The sequence below is a fragment of the Procambarus clarkii genome, chromosome 86 (genome assembly GCF_040958095.1).
Source record: "Procambarus clarkii isolate CNS0578487 chromosome 86, FALCON_Pclarkii_2.0, whole genome shotgun sequence".
Taxonomy (NCBI): Eukaryota; Metazoa; Arthropoda; class Malacostraca; order Decapoda; family Cambaridae; genus Procambarus; species Procambarus clarkii.
The window spans coordinates 14319917-14333154 of NC_091235.1; the positions used below are offsets into that span (position 1 = coordinate 14319917).

Below are 13238 nucleotides of genomic sequence, written 5' to 3' on the forward strand. Positions count from 1 at the left end.
GAGAGACTCGATTGATAAAGATTAAGCCACCCAAAAGGTGGCACGGGCATGAATAGCCGGTAAGTGGTGGCCCTTTTGAGCCATTACCAGTATCAAGAGCTGATACTGGAGATCTGTGGAGGTGCGACTGCACCCTGCGTGACGGGAGATGTCTCCCGTCAGGAGAGACTCCTCGTGCGTTTGCTTAAATATGTCCCCCCACTGCGCACGCAGCTCTCACAGAGCGCTGCGTAAATGTTTTTCTCCTTCCCAGAAATTCCCCGCTTCTTTCAAATAAGCAGTGGCCATTTACTCCCTTGCAAAAGAAAAAAAGTATGTATGAAATAGGAGAGCTGAGGGCAACATATGATTGTATAATTAGAAAACTGCCTACTGAAAACACTCTACATGTATATTAGGTATTGTATGTACTAGCTCTATCTATAAATCCAATATTATGTTTGTAAATCGACTATTTATGTACTTTCCTGAATAAAATGAACTTTACTTTACTAATATCTAATCTCTGTGACTAAAACGTAAGAACGACTTTATCTATGCCTTTTTGATAACATATACAATTATAAGCTTTATTAGTGAATCTCTATTAATTAAACAATATATCAGAGAGTGTGTAAGGTTCGGTGTTCCATGTGTGAAGAGACATGGGAGATTTTACATCAGTACAGTAAATGTTTTAAGTAGCGAACGCATACTAACGAATAACGATTAGTATAGACCAACACTATTGTTCTATGAAGTCGATTTAACTTCCAGACATGTATTTTTCAATAAGTCTTAAATATTTTCTGGCTAGTTATGTTAGATATTATTAGAAATACGTATTCTACTTGTTAATATAATAAACTAAATTTGCGATCATTTAAGGAGAGAAGTGCGACGACTGGATCACTGTGTACAGAAGGTTGATATGCCAACAAACACTTTCCAGACAACAATATATCTTGGATAAGTCGCTCCACAACATTGACACCTGGACCGTTGACTTCCTATGAGGCCACATATTTACTTATTTCATAATGGAAGTATATTATTTTATAGTAAATATATGTTTTCTCGTGTTCTGCATTAAGCACCAACATTATAGTGAATAAATATACCATATTTCTTCATTATTTAAGTAATGCTAGGAGGCTTTGAGTAGCTTTGGGTCATTAGGTGAACAGAATCTCCAATAGATGGGGCGAGAGTCGCGCTATCTCTCGCCCGAGCGAGAGTCGAAACTTATTTTAGAATTGATATATCTTTGTCCTCCAACAAGATATATTTACTTTGGTGCACTCACAATAACGAGCATATCTCTGTCTTTCTGAAGGCATATAATATTTTAGGCTTTATAAGCGTATCTTTGTTAATTACACACTATATTGGCAAGTGCGTAGGCTTCTGTATTCCATGACCGACAAGCTACTGAATGCCACTATAAAAACGTATGTATCTTCACTTGAGCTTTATATATGTCTATGTTAAAGTATTTAAAATGAAGCTTATATTTCTATCTTTCTTGAGACATATAAAACATATGTGTTTATTAATGAATTTACGTGAAATAAGCATTGTTCTGAGAGAGAGTTGCTCTGTCGATCAGTCTGTGCGGGGTCGGAGCTCGGCGATTATTAAAACACATGTATCTTCATTAGAACTTTATATATATCTATGGTAAAGTATTTAAAATGAAGCTTATATTTCTATCTTTCTCAACACATTTGCGTTTATTAACGAATTTACGTGAAATAAGCATTGTTCTGAGAGAGTTATTCCGTTGCTCGATCTGTGCGGGATCGGAGCTCGCCGATTAGAAAAATACACGTATCTTCGCTTTAAATACAAATATGCCCATGGTAAGGCATTTAAAATGAAGATTATGTTTCTATCTTTCTTGAGACGTATAAAAATCTTACGTTTATTAACGATTCTGCGTGAAATAAGCATTGTTCTGAGATGAATATTGCGGATTTCCGGCTCTACGACCGATGAAAAATGCAACTTTTATACAACTACAAAATCTTTAGTTTTACTTTAAATTTTGTCCTGAAAGAGTTTTCATATATAGATCCAGTTTCTGCCGTTCTTCTGACATAAAAAGACCTTTGGTTTAATAAGTTAAGATGTTTTCAACAATATTACTAGGGCGCTCACCGATTCTAACATGGGCGACCCTTTTGGAAACGCAACACATGGGTTGACCTGATTGATATATGGGTCAGATTCCATTAAGGTTCGGAACATGAATACTGTTGAATGAGGTAGTTAATGACATAGCGAAGAGCCACTGAAAAAAAACTCTTGTTGATGTTGTATGTCAGTTAACCTTGAAACAAATAAAAACAAGAATCAAGATGATCCAGGAGGGTGAAGAAATGATAAAGAGAATGGCAATGGTGGACAGTAGTAACACACTCAAGAATTATTCAATAATAAATACAAATTCGTCCTTCACTTATGGAAAGTCTACTTGGAAGGATTCAGTTTACATGAGATTAAGATTAGGATACAAATATATCTGGCAATACGGTGTTGATGTCAGTGAAAAAGATAAGGAGTGTAAATTATGTAGTATGCCGCATGCCCACACCTTAGAACATTATGTATTAGAGTGTCAACTTATTGATAACTATAGAAATAAGGAAATAAATAGTGTACCACATCAAATTGTTTGGATGTGTGATAATGGTATGATACAGTATACTTAAGAGCTACAAGAATTTTGCCCCAAGAGTGTAACAATTATATGCTGTACTTGCTATATTAATCTGCAATGTTAAATGGGATTCTTGTAATGTTATTTATCTATTTGTACTCACTGAATTTGTGCGCCCCTTGAGGGACTTGAAGTAGAGGAGGGTAGAAATAGCCTAAGCTACTCTATCCCTTTGACATGTATTTCTTGCTTATCTCAATAAACATACTTGAACTTGAACTTGAACTGAGGGTCTTGAGCTGATGGCGGGTCACCACTGCCGATCTTCGACTGGCGATGTATTGTTATTGTATAAATTACACTAGTACCAGTGTATTTAACCCTTAAGCTGCTAAGGGGTCTTGAGGAGATTTACACTCGTGTCCAAGAAAAAAAAATCTAAAAAAATTTTCGTCTTCTAAAAATTTTAATTTGTGTTCCCTAAACACCAGAAAAATAAAAAAATCGTAGGTGACATATTTTGGGCGCAATAGGCCGAGGAAGTCTGGTAAAATTTGGGCATTGACAGAGCAGTCGTCAGAGGCAGTCAGCTTCACCAGAGTTGTCAGGTGGGAGTTGCCACAAAGATATTATTACCTAATTATTTCAATGTCTCCGATCAATTTTTTCTCAGTAATATTATTCAATAGTGGGTAGTGATAGATTTATATAATAAAATGTGTGGATCATCACTATACTCAAAAGTATGGTGTTCATATTAGTAATTCAATTATTACGTTCATAAAACAATAAACAAATAGTTTTGCTGTTATTACACTACAGTATATACACACATTATATATAAATATCTACATGTTTTGTTCACCACAACTATACAATTAAGCTGATATAGTTAGTTCAGACACTATGAAAGACATCTTGTTACGACCCTGGGTTCTTAATGGGAAACAAGAGGTCAATTTGGGGTTCTTAAATAAATATTTATACATTAATTGATAGGACTGGATTATGTAAGAGGTTAGTTTTAATTTAGTTCATTTATTATACACCCCATACCCATCCCGTGGGCGGTAGTGGAAAGGGTTACAGAGGCACATAATGGGCTCAAGGATTGAACCCCATGTAAGAGGGATATTGAATTAACAGTTACTTATATTCAAGGCATTTTATATCCCTGATGGGTTTTTGTTTCCATCTTCCCTGCCAGACGTAGGAATATCCTTGTTGCTCACAGAACTGGAAAACTCTTGTGTTATTATATATTATATAAGTTAGAGCTAGATGCCGGAAAAGGGAGCCGGTCGGCCGAGCGGACAGCACGCTGGGCTTTTGATCCTGTGGTCCCGGGTTCGATCCCGGGCGCCAGCGAGAAACAATGGGCAGAGTTTCTTTCACCCTATGCCCCTGTTACCTAGCAGTAAAATAGGTACAGTACCTGGGTGTTAGTCAGCTGTTACGGGTTGCTTCCTGGGGGTGGAGGCCTGGTTGAGGACCGGGCCGCGGGGACACTAAAGCCCTGAAATCATCTCAAGATAACCTCAAGATCTCAAGATAGATATAGTAGCTATTCTGAGAATTGTTAAAGTACTGTACCTAGTAATGAATGTCTGTGAAGACTTGTAATAATGTAATAATAATATAATGTTTAATAATAATAATGTTTGTAATGTAATGTAATAATCTACAAGTTGTAGACTTGTAATAATATTTACCAGTCTCCGTGGTGTAGTGGTAAGACACTCGCCTGGCGTTTCGCGAGCGCTTTGTCATGGGTTCGTATCCTGGCCGGGGAGGAATTACTGGGCGCAAATCCTTAACTGTAGCCTCTGTTTAACTTAACAGTAAAATGGGTACTTATTGTAAAAAGGGTTGTAAAAACGATTCTTCGCGGCGGGGATCGTATTCCAGGGACTTGCCTGAAATTAATGCTACACGTACTAGTGGCTGTACAAGAATGTAACAACTCTTGTATATATCTCAAAAAAAAAAAAAAAAAAAAAATGGTGCTGGACGATCAGTTGAGTATCTCTCCAGGCAGCGATCTTGAGAACGCTCTGGGGAGGACTGTTTCCTTCTTCTCAGGCTGGTTTTCAGTCCGATCACACAAGACCGACCTTGTGGGCTCTGTTCCTCCTCCTCCTCTCTTCTCTCTCCTTAATCTGTGTAATAAGTATCTACTTCATGTGTATTAGTATTAGTGCCACCATGTTCTAGGTTATTTAGTGGTAACTTTAAGCCAGTGTTGGAGCCCCAATCTTTAACTCTGGGGTGGCTTAAGGTGACTGACCACGTGTCTTTTTATACAGTAATACCTAAGAGTGTGTCTAGTGTTCCTTCAGCAAAGTAGTCTTTACCCTAGTTGCAGTTTGTAAGCCTTGTCTCCTGCTTATGTGGATTCAAGGAGTTTAACGTAAGGTAGAGTGGTAAAGTATTTATTGTATTTTGTATATGAGGGGTTATTTAGAGGGTTAATAAATAATTTCTAAGGTTATTGTGCAGTCTCCATTTACACTTTTTGAAAAGGGAGTAGGTTGATCTTTCTTAGACAACAGATAGAGTAAAACAAATATTAATCACTAGGAAGTGTCTTCCTTGGGTGCCGGGGCCTAACCTACTTCCAATTTTTAGGAACTCCTTGACCTTAGCTATTGGCCCTCACAGAACAACAACCTGCAGCTCATAACACATCGCTACACACAGTCAGCTGGCGGCTGCCTCCCTTCACTCATTCAAGGTCAGGCGCACTAAAATTTCTCCCCCAACAATACTGTTTGTGGTGTTGTTACACTAAATACACACATTATATATAAGTATCTACATGTTGTATGCACCGTAACTGCACACCTAAGCTTGTAGGGTGCCCAAAGAGCACAGTGGCCACTCTACACAGCTAGACAGGTCATGCAGACGATGCCACCTCCGTCACCCAAATGGCTCCCAACATAATTCTTTTGCTGTTATTACACTAATACACCCATTATATATATATATAAGTATCTACATTTGTGTTCACCATAGAGAACCACTGAGCGCCCCTTGAGGGACTCGGAGAGGGGGGGATCCGGGGATCCCCCCCTCTCCCTCCCAGAGATGGGGGAGCTGCGAGGACAGGCGATACGGCGGCGAGGTATGAGAGTTTGGTTGTTTCCTTAAGTTGTAGGGCGAGTTCTACCTCCATGTTTGGTTTTCAGCCGCAATTTCTTACCAAGTGGGATTTGTTTTGTTATGCCTACCTTTCTGGGTGCCAACCCCGGTCGATGGCAGACATGGAATGCCTCCAACCACATTGGAGCTTCTATAGGCCATTGCTCCCTTTGCCTCTCTGAGGGGGGCAGATTCTGACTCGTGGTCCCCGGTAGGCTGAACTCCAGTTGACTGATGCCCGAGACTAATAACTAATAACACATATCGGCCTGATAGCTCCAGGAAGCCGCCGGGGCTCACCCAGAAAATGGTGTTTCATTACATTCAATGCTGGATTTTTTTTATTGTTTACAGTGTATTCATCCGGTAGGTAACCTGTAACAGCCTGAAGAAATTATCAGCACTACCTGGTACAATGCGTGACATGTGATGATGCTATAACCTGACCCACAGGGAGATTCAGTTTGCGTGATCATTCGTGTCCTTGTATGGTTGACCAGGCCAATTTCATCATAACAGCTAAGCTGTATTTTATTTACTAACCATTGTAGACTAACAATTAATAGTTTATTTCTACCAATCAATTAATTTTGATTGGTAGGCTATGTAACTAAGCCCCCTAACTTATGTAGAAAGCTACTTTTGGGAATTTTTAATATCATACAGTCCACTCTAATATCATACTGTCCACTTTAATATCATACAGTCCACTTTAATTTAATATCATACAGTCCACTTTAATTTAATTTAATATCATACAGTCCACTTTAATATCATACAGTCCACTTTAATATCATATAGTCCACTTTAGAATCATACAGTCCGCTATCAAAATAAATGAATTAACAAATAAATTAATTATAATTAATCATAATTAAATAAATAAATACTGATAATTAAAATAATAAAATCCCACGAGTCAGTTATCCCCGCAAGTGGCTCTATGTATTGTACTACTCTTACCTTCAAATTCTCCACTGTTCATGTATCATATGTATCGACCCTTACATAAATATATTATTATTATTATTATTTATTATTACTGATGTTCACTAAATATATGAAACATTTATTAATATTGTAGTCAATCAAAATATGACTAAAGATCATGGTATGTCAATACAGAATTGTTGTTGTTTTATAAATTTATTTATTATCTGTCAAAACATGGTATTACTCTAGAATAAATCATTAAACAAATGTTTTGTTAACAATATGTAACATACATCTAATAGAAATTTGTACTCAGGATCAGAAAAAAAATATATTGCAATTTACACAAGATAACAGCATCTCTTATGTCCTACATAATACACTGCCTAAATCATGGTAGCTCTCCTGAACAATTTACACAAGATAACAGCATCTCTTATGTCCTACATAATACACTGCCTGAATCATGGTAGCTCTCCTGAACAATTTACACAAGATAACATCATCTCTTGTGTACGTCCCACATAATACACTGCCTGAATTATAGCAGCTCTCCTGAACACTGAAAAGCAGTCAGGTAAAAAATATTCATTACATTTTTTAAATGCAAGTTGATTTATACAAATATATATAATCAAATGACGATTTAAAGTGGTTTCACATACATGTATTGTTTTACTCGCTCTTCCTTAGATCTCCTTCTAGCATATTAACCATCAATACTATTACATCAGTAAGCACACACCGGTGTAAACTTTCTCTTACACATCCTGTACACAACAGAATGAAGTTTACCAAATATTTAAAGAACACAAAAATTACCCATGAACTTATGTATGTCAAGAGCTATAACGTGTGCAGATCTAAACACTGGTAATGTGAGTCAAACAAAAACATGACTGACTGCTTAGTTTAGTAAAGTTTAACAACTTTACAAATTATAAGCCTAAAGTTAAGATGGTAATGCCTTGATAGCAACACTGAGTAAACACAATACTGTACTGATATTCTCAATGTGCATTTAGTTTCTCTATCAAGTTATACATTTCTATTGTGAGTGCAAATGAGGTTACAGACCAAATTTCCAAACTGTGAACAGCTCAAATAGTACAGTGGAACCTCGACTTACGAATGCCCCTATTTACAAATTTTTCAGGTTACGAGCTCAGTTTCTTCGTAAAATTCGATTGGGTTTACAAGCTTTACCTCGAGTTACGAGTTTGTTGATACATGTATGGGTCGACCGAGCATGTGGTTCCTGGTGGAACCACGTGCCTCAGTTTAACAGTGCTTCTGGCGTAGTGACGATCGCGCTCGAGTTCTTTGTAAAGAATTTCATTATTTTACAGTGTTTTTTTTTGTTTCTAAACATAAAAGTAATTATTATATACTATGCCATGGGTCCCAAGAAAGTCAGTGGTAAGGTTCAACCAAAGAAAACAATGTGAGGATGACCATAGAGGAAAAACAAGTCTCTATGGAAAAGACAAACAAGAAGCAAGCCACAACCAGGTCCTGGTGGTATGCAGGCAAAACGTAGGAGAGAGAGCCCAGAGAAGTCATCACTGCCTGATGTTATAATGGAAGGGGACTTTCCTTCCAAACAGTAACACCTCTCCTCCTCCCTCCTCACCATCTTCCATATGGAAACAAGAGTCATCAATAAAGGTAAGCTATAACTTGTACATACTGTAATACAATATATTTGTATTACAATATAATACAATATATTATAATATATTGTAATACAATATATTATAATATATTGTAATACAATATATTATGTATGAAAGGTATTTTGAAGTTAATATTTATGGGAGTGTGGAATGGAATAATTCAATTTACATTATTTCTTATGGGAAAATTCATATCGGGTTACAAGCCATCTCTGGGAACGGATTAAATTCGTAAATGAAGGTACCACTGTACTATAAAAGACTCCTCTAAAATGTATGTTACATTTTAGACTGGTGTGCACTTATTTTGTATTAGAATACAGGTTACTGAATATTAATTTACTTTATTTTAAATTTTGTTGTAAAAATATTGGAATACCTCTCCTGTTAACTAACAGAGAATGTAGAGATATAACACCTTTATAAGAGAGAAGTCAATTGCTGAAGACACCCTGAATATTTGTTCTTAACAGTGCAGGTGATACTACCTATACTATAGTATACAACAGGCATATTCCAAATTATAACATCAATTATTCTAAACTATTTTCAATTTGCCTCATAATTATACATGCCCTAGGGCAAGATATGAACCAGAATCCTGCAAAAATGGCAAAACCCCCGAGCCAGAATATTGCCAAAAACTGTGAAGACTAACTGTGGCCAATGCAGCATACTTAAAAGCATCATGGGCCCAAGTTTAGACTGCAGGCTGGTTACATTTGATAAAATTGTGGATGGCCTGGGAAATACGAGCCGTGAAATAGGGGACCCAGGAAACAGTCAACCAACAAGGCATCCACCGAGGAAGAACCGGTGATCCACAAATAGCAGTGAAGAGCCATCACCGGACACAACAAGTGATGCACCCCTGGCCGGATCAACCAAACATCAATCACCAACAGACCCCTTCGAAAACTAACAGACTCGTTCTTTGCCATAAAAGAAGGAGAAGGCTGCGAATGTACAAACCATCCACCAGGGCCAAAGGAACAAAACTCCACCTCTGGAGAAGAGTCTAAAGCTCCTCAACCCTTCAGCTGAAGACAAGAGCCAACAAAAAACATATCTTTGAGGAAAATATTATGAACCAAAGGGAAAACATAAAACTGCTGCGAGGAGAGGAAGATCAACACCCAGTCAAGAGACCAGGACAGCTCAAGCGCAGCATGAGCTGCCCGGAGGTGAAAAATGTACGAAACACACAGCAGAACAACGCCAAGAAAGAATCAACACCAAACAAGAGTCAACGCAATAAGAGGTGACAGTATTAGGCAGGAGATGCTGATGTAGAAACAACCAAGACAAAATGGAAAGGGCAGACAATCAAAACCAATGAAAGATGATAAGAGACAGTGTAGCAAGACGAGCATCGGTCAATCTCATACTGCCGCTCTAAGGAAAGATGCAGGTGGGATACCAACAAACCAGCCACCTTCTCACTGTGCAAATGGCAATAGACATGTGCCAAAATCTCCAGATGTGCTGAGGTTCGACCTTCGAAGAAGGTCGAACCAGTGAAGTACATTGTCAGGCTGATCTGTGGAAAGAGGGAGGGCTGCAGAAAAAGCCCAGGTTTGGACATTAGGCTAGAAGTACCAGAAACCAAGGCTGGTCTGGCCAGCAAGGAGCAAGAAAGACCACCCTCCCTGAATACAACTTCAGAATGGACAGAACCCCAAGCAATGACTGAACTGGGGAGGAAAATGTAAATGCATCTCCACCTTGACCAGTCCAGTCGAAAGACATTGACCATGAGATCTTCAAGGCGCTGGATCCATGCTGATGTAAAAAGATTCACCTTGGAGAGACCGAATACCTTGTAGATCCAACAGAATGACACATCATCAAAGGTCCATTCTGTAGAAATGAGACAGAAGCGAGATAACTTGTTCATGAGAATGTTGGACACACCCTGCACATGAACTGCATGGAGAATCAAACACTAAGAAATTAGAAGATTAACTACTTGAAATATCCAGCTCCACAGATCAAGGGACCAAAGTGACCCCCTTTGGTTCAGGCAATGTACCAACTGGGGAGCAGACTAAGTGAAGCTGGAACACAGAGCCTGGAAGGAGTTGAATCCTTCTCAGAGCATTCCACACAGCCATAAACTCATACACCCAAGGGCACCTTGTGCACCCAAAGGAATGGGCCCAACCATCAACCCTGGGTTACCGGGTGAGCACTGGTCATGAAGTCCCAAATCCTTGTGAGCCATTGGAGTGGATATGCAGGAAGACAAATCTCTAGAATGTGGAAAGACAAAAATTTCTGGGAATACAATGATTGAGGCACTGAATGGCACCTGGAATCAAACCTGAGAGGGAGCAGGCAAATGATCATATACATAAAAAGATGTGAAAATTTATCCCTCTGAAGCAAAAGTCCCTCCAGAGAGGGACAGGGTAGAGCCATAGTCCTCCTCCAACACTTGGGACAGAAAGGTATCCTCCAAAGGAGAACACAGGGAGGGGAAGCAGTTGCGAAGACGGTTACTGTGAAACCCCGGCAGGATATTTTGTGGAAAAAACTATTTTAGTATGTTTCATCATACATTTATTGAAAGATATTTTAAAGTGGTTTTTGTACCCCAACTCTTACCTTCTCTAAGATCAGTTGTATAGTTGTTTATATTTTGGGCAAGAGAATAGCTATAAAGATTGTGAAACTTGTGTTTCTGGACGTGATGTTTTGTGCTAATGCAACAGGCCACCAGAACGGTGCACCTGGTGGTGGCGTACAATCACAGTGCTCTGGTTTTGTTGTCATTCACTCATTGCAAATGGCTGACAGGCAGATGAAAGTTTAACATTCCTTTCAAATTTCTAGGAGCATTTTCATTTAGATAATGTATGAATGTTTCTTGAAGGTAACACAGTCGATAAATAATGTATGACATATATGAGGCGTGGGTTGGGTAAGGAGGCGAGATGATGTGAGCTTCCCTCATAACTGCCGACATATCGTAAGCAATTTTTAGTAAGTTTATGATGATAACTATATTTGTTTTCAATATTTTATTATTAGCAATGATTTTTTGAGCCTAGCGAACTTACCCAGTAAGCTCGTCTAGCTTGCCTTTTCGAGCTCCCCCCCCCCCTCTCCCCAACAAGGGAAAAGTTGGAGCAAACTAGCGGGGGGCTGGTCTGACAAAGTTTTGGTTTGTTTCTTGTTAGGAGAGTTTTTTTTTTTTGTTTTAGGGCACTGATCTCCTTTTTCAACCATGCAGTAGTCTGTTTTGATTTGCCTACCTTTTTGGGGGCTTTACTGATTGATGGCAAGATGATAAACTTTAAATGTAAAGTGTTAGTAGGTCATTGCTCTCTGTGCCTCTCTGAGGAGACTAGGTTTTGGCTCATGGTCCCTGGTAGGCAACAAAAACTCTGTGACTGATGACTCCAAATAGTATTATACCTAATCAGTATGATTACTTCAGGAAGCCAATGGGGCTCCATACAGCAACAATGGATGGCCACGGAGAAAAATATAGCACATAACCACTCACTATGACAGCAAGGAGGCGACTATACAAGGAGACTATACAGCTCTGGTATTGTGGTCACTCTAGAGAGCTAATGCCTGTCATGATGTCATGTAGCCTTCGCATACTTCTGTAAAATCTTTTACTCACAAGACCATCATTCATTTTTGCACCGCCTCGATTAGGCTGGCGCACACTTTTGACTAGTACTGTATATAGTTGTACAACTACCTTCTTTTCCCTTGAAGTCAAAATTTCATTTGACTATTCCTAGGATTTTTTTTTTGTACTGCAGCTCCCACTTGTTATGCAACTTTGTGATATGTTGAAGAGATAAGTAAAAGGAAGGTGAGCTGCAACACAACCTCAGATGAAACGGACAGCAGTACAATACCGGTTCCTGCTATTAAAATATTCTACAGGAACCTTTTCTCCAAGGCCCAGAAAATGGAAGAGTGAATCCTGGAAAACATTCTTGATAGAAATGTGACTGCTACAAACACTAACCAGAAGATTGAATTAATAATATACTATAAGAGCAAGAAGACCACCAACTTGCTTATGAAACACTCTCCTGACACCAATCAAAACCCCTTGAAAGATACAAATGTTGTCTATGCTTTCATATGCCCACTTAGGGACTGTCAGCCCCCAACGAAGTCAACATATAGGCATGATGACAACAACATTCCTTTCAAGGCACCTAACAATGCACAAACAGCAAGGCCTTTTTAAGGAATATATAGTCCCCACACATAGCCAGATCACCACAGATATCCTGACAAAAACTAAATTGCCCGAAATGCTACATGTACTAGACTAAATTGCCCGAAATGCTACGTGTACTAGTGGCTGTACAAGAATGTAACAACTGTTGTATATGTAAATAAATAAAATAAATAAATAATTGACAAATACTGCGACAATAGAAGACTGGACATTGGTGAAGCATTATTAATTAAGTAAATCTATTAACAGCCAACTAACATGAAATTACACTCTGCCTTCTTCGAGAACATGACAAAACATACAATATACTGCCCCAGCTATCGTGGAAACTTAGTAGATTGGTAAGCTGCACTGGGCATATCTGTGAGGTGTAAGTGAGGTGCTTCCCCTTCAACTCAGCACAAAAACTGTGACCATTCTAACTCTGCCTTTGTTAATGTTGACTTAGGTCATTGAAACACATCTCTCAGCATCAGGTGTTAATAAAATGAATGAGTTTGGGTGGATATAAATAGAAACTGCCTCGCATAGGTCAGTAGGCCTTTGCAGTTTCCTTAGTTCTTATTGATACTTACAAATATTCATTCACTAATACAGTCATAGCAAAGCTTTTGATACAGTGCCACAT

The 13238-nt window shown here is 38.6% G+C and overlaps 1 long non-coding RNA gene across 1 annotated transcript in view; it reads left to right on the top strand.

The window, feature by feature from the left end:
* Positions 1–1191: 1191 nt before the first annotated feature.
* LOC138358835 (uncharacterized) overlaps positions 1192–13238 on the top strand; it is a 30841-nt gene continuing 18794 nt past the window's right edge. The window contains exon 1 of the long non-coding RNA XR_011225580.1: positions 1192–1430. This is a non-coding gene — a long non-coding RNA (uncharacterized lncRNA). The remainder of the gene's footprint in view (positions 1431–13238) is intronic.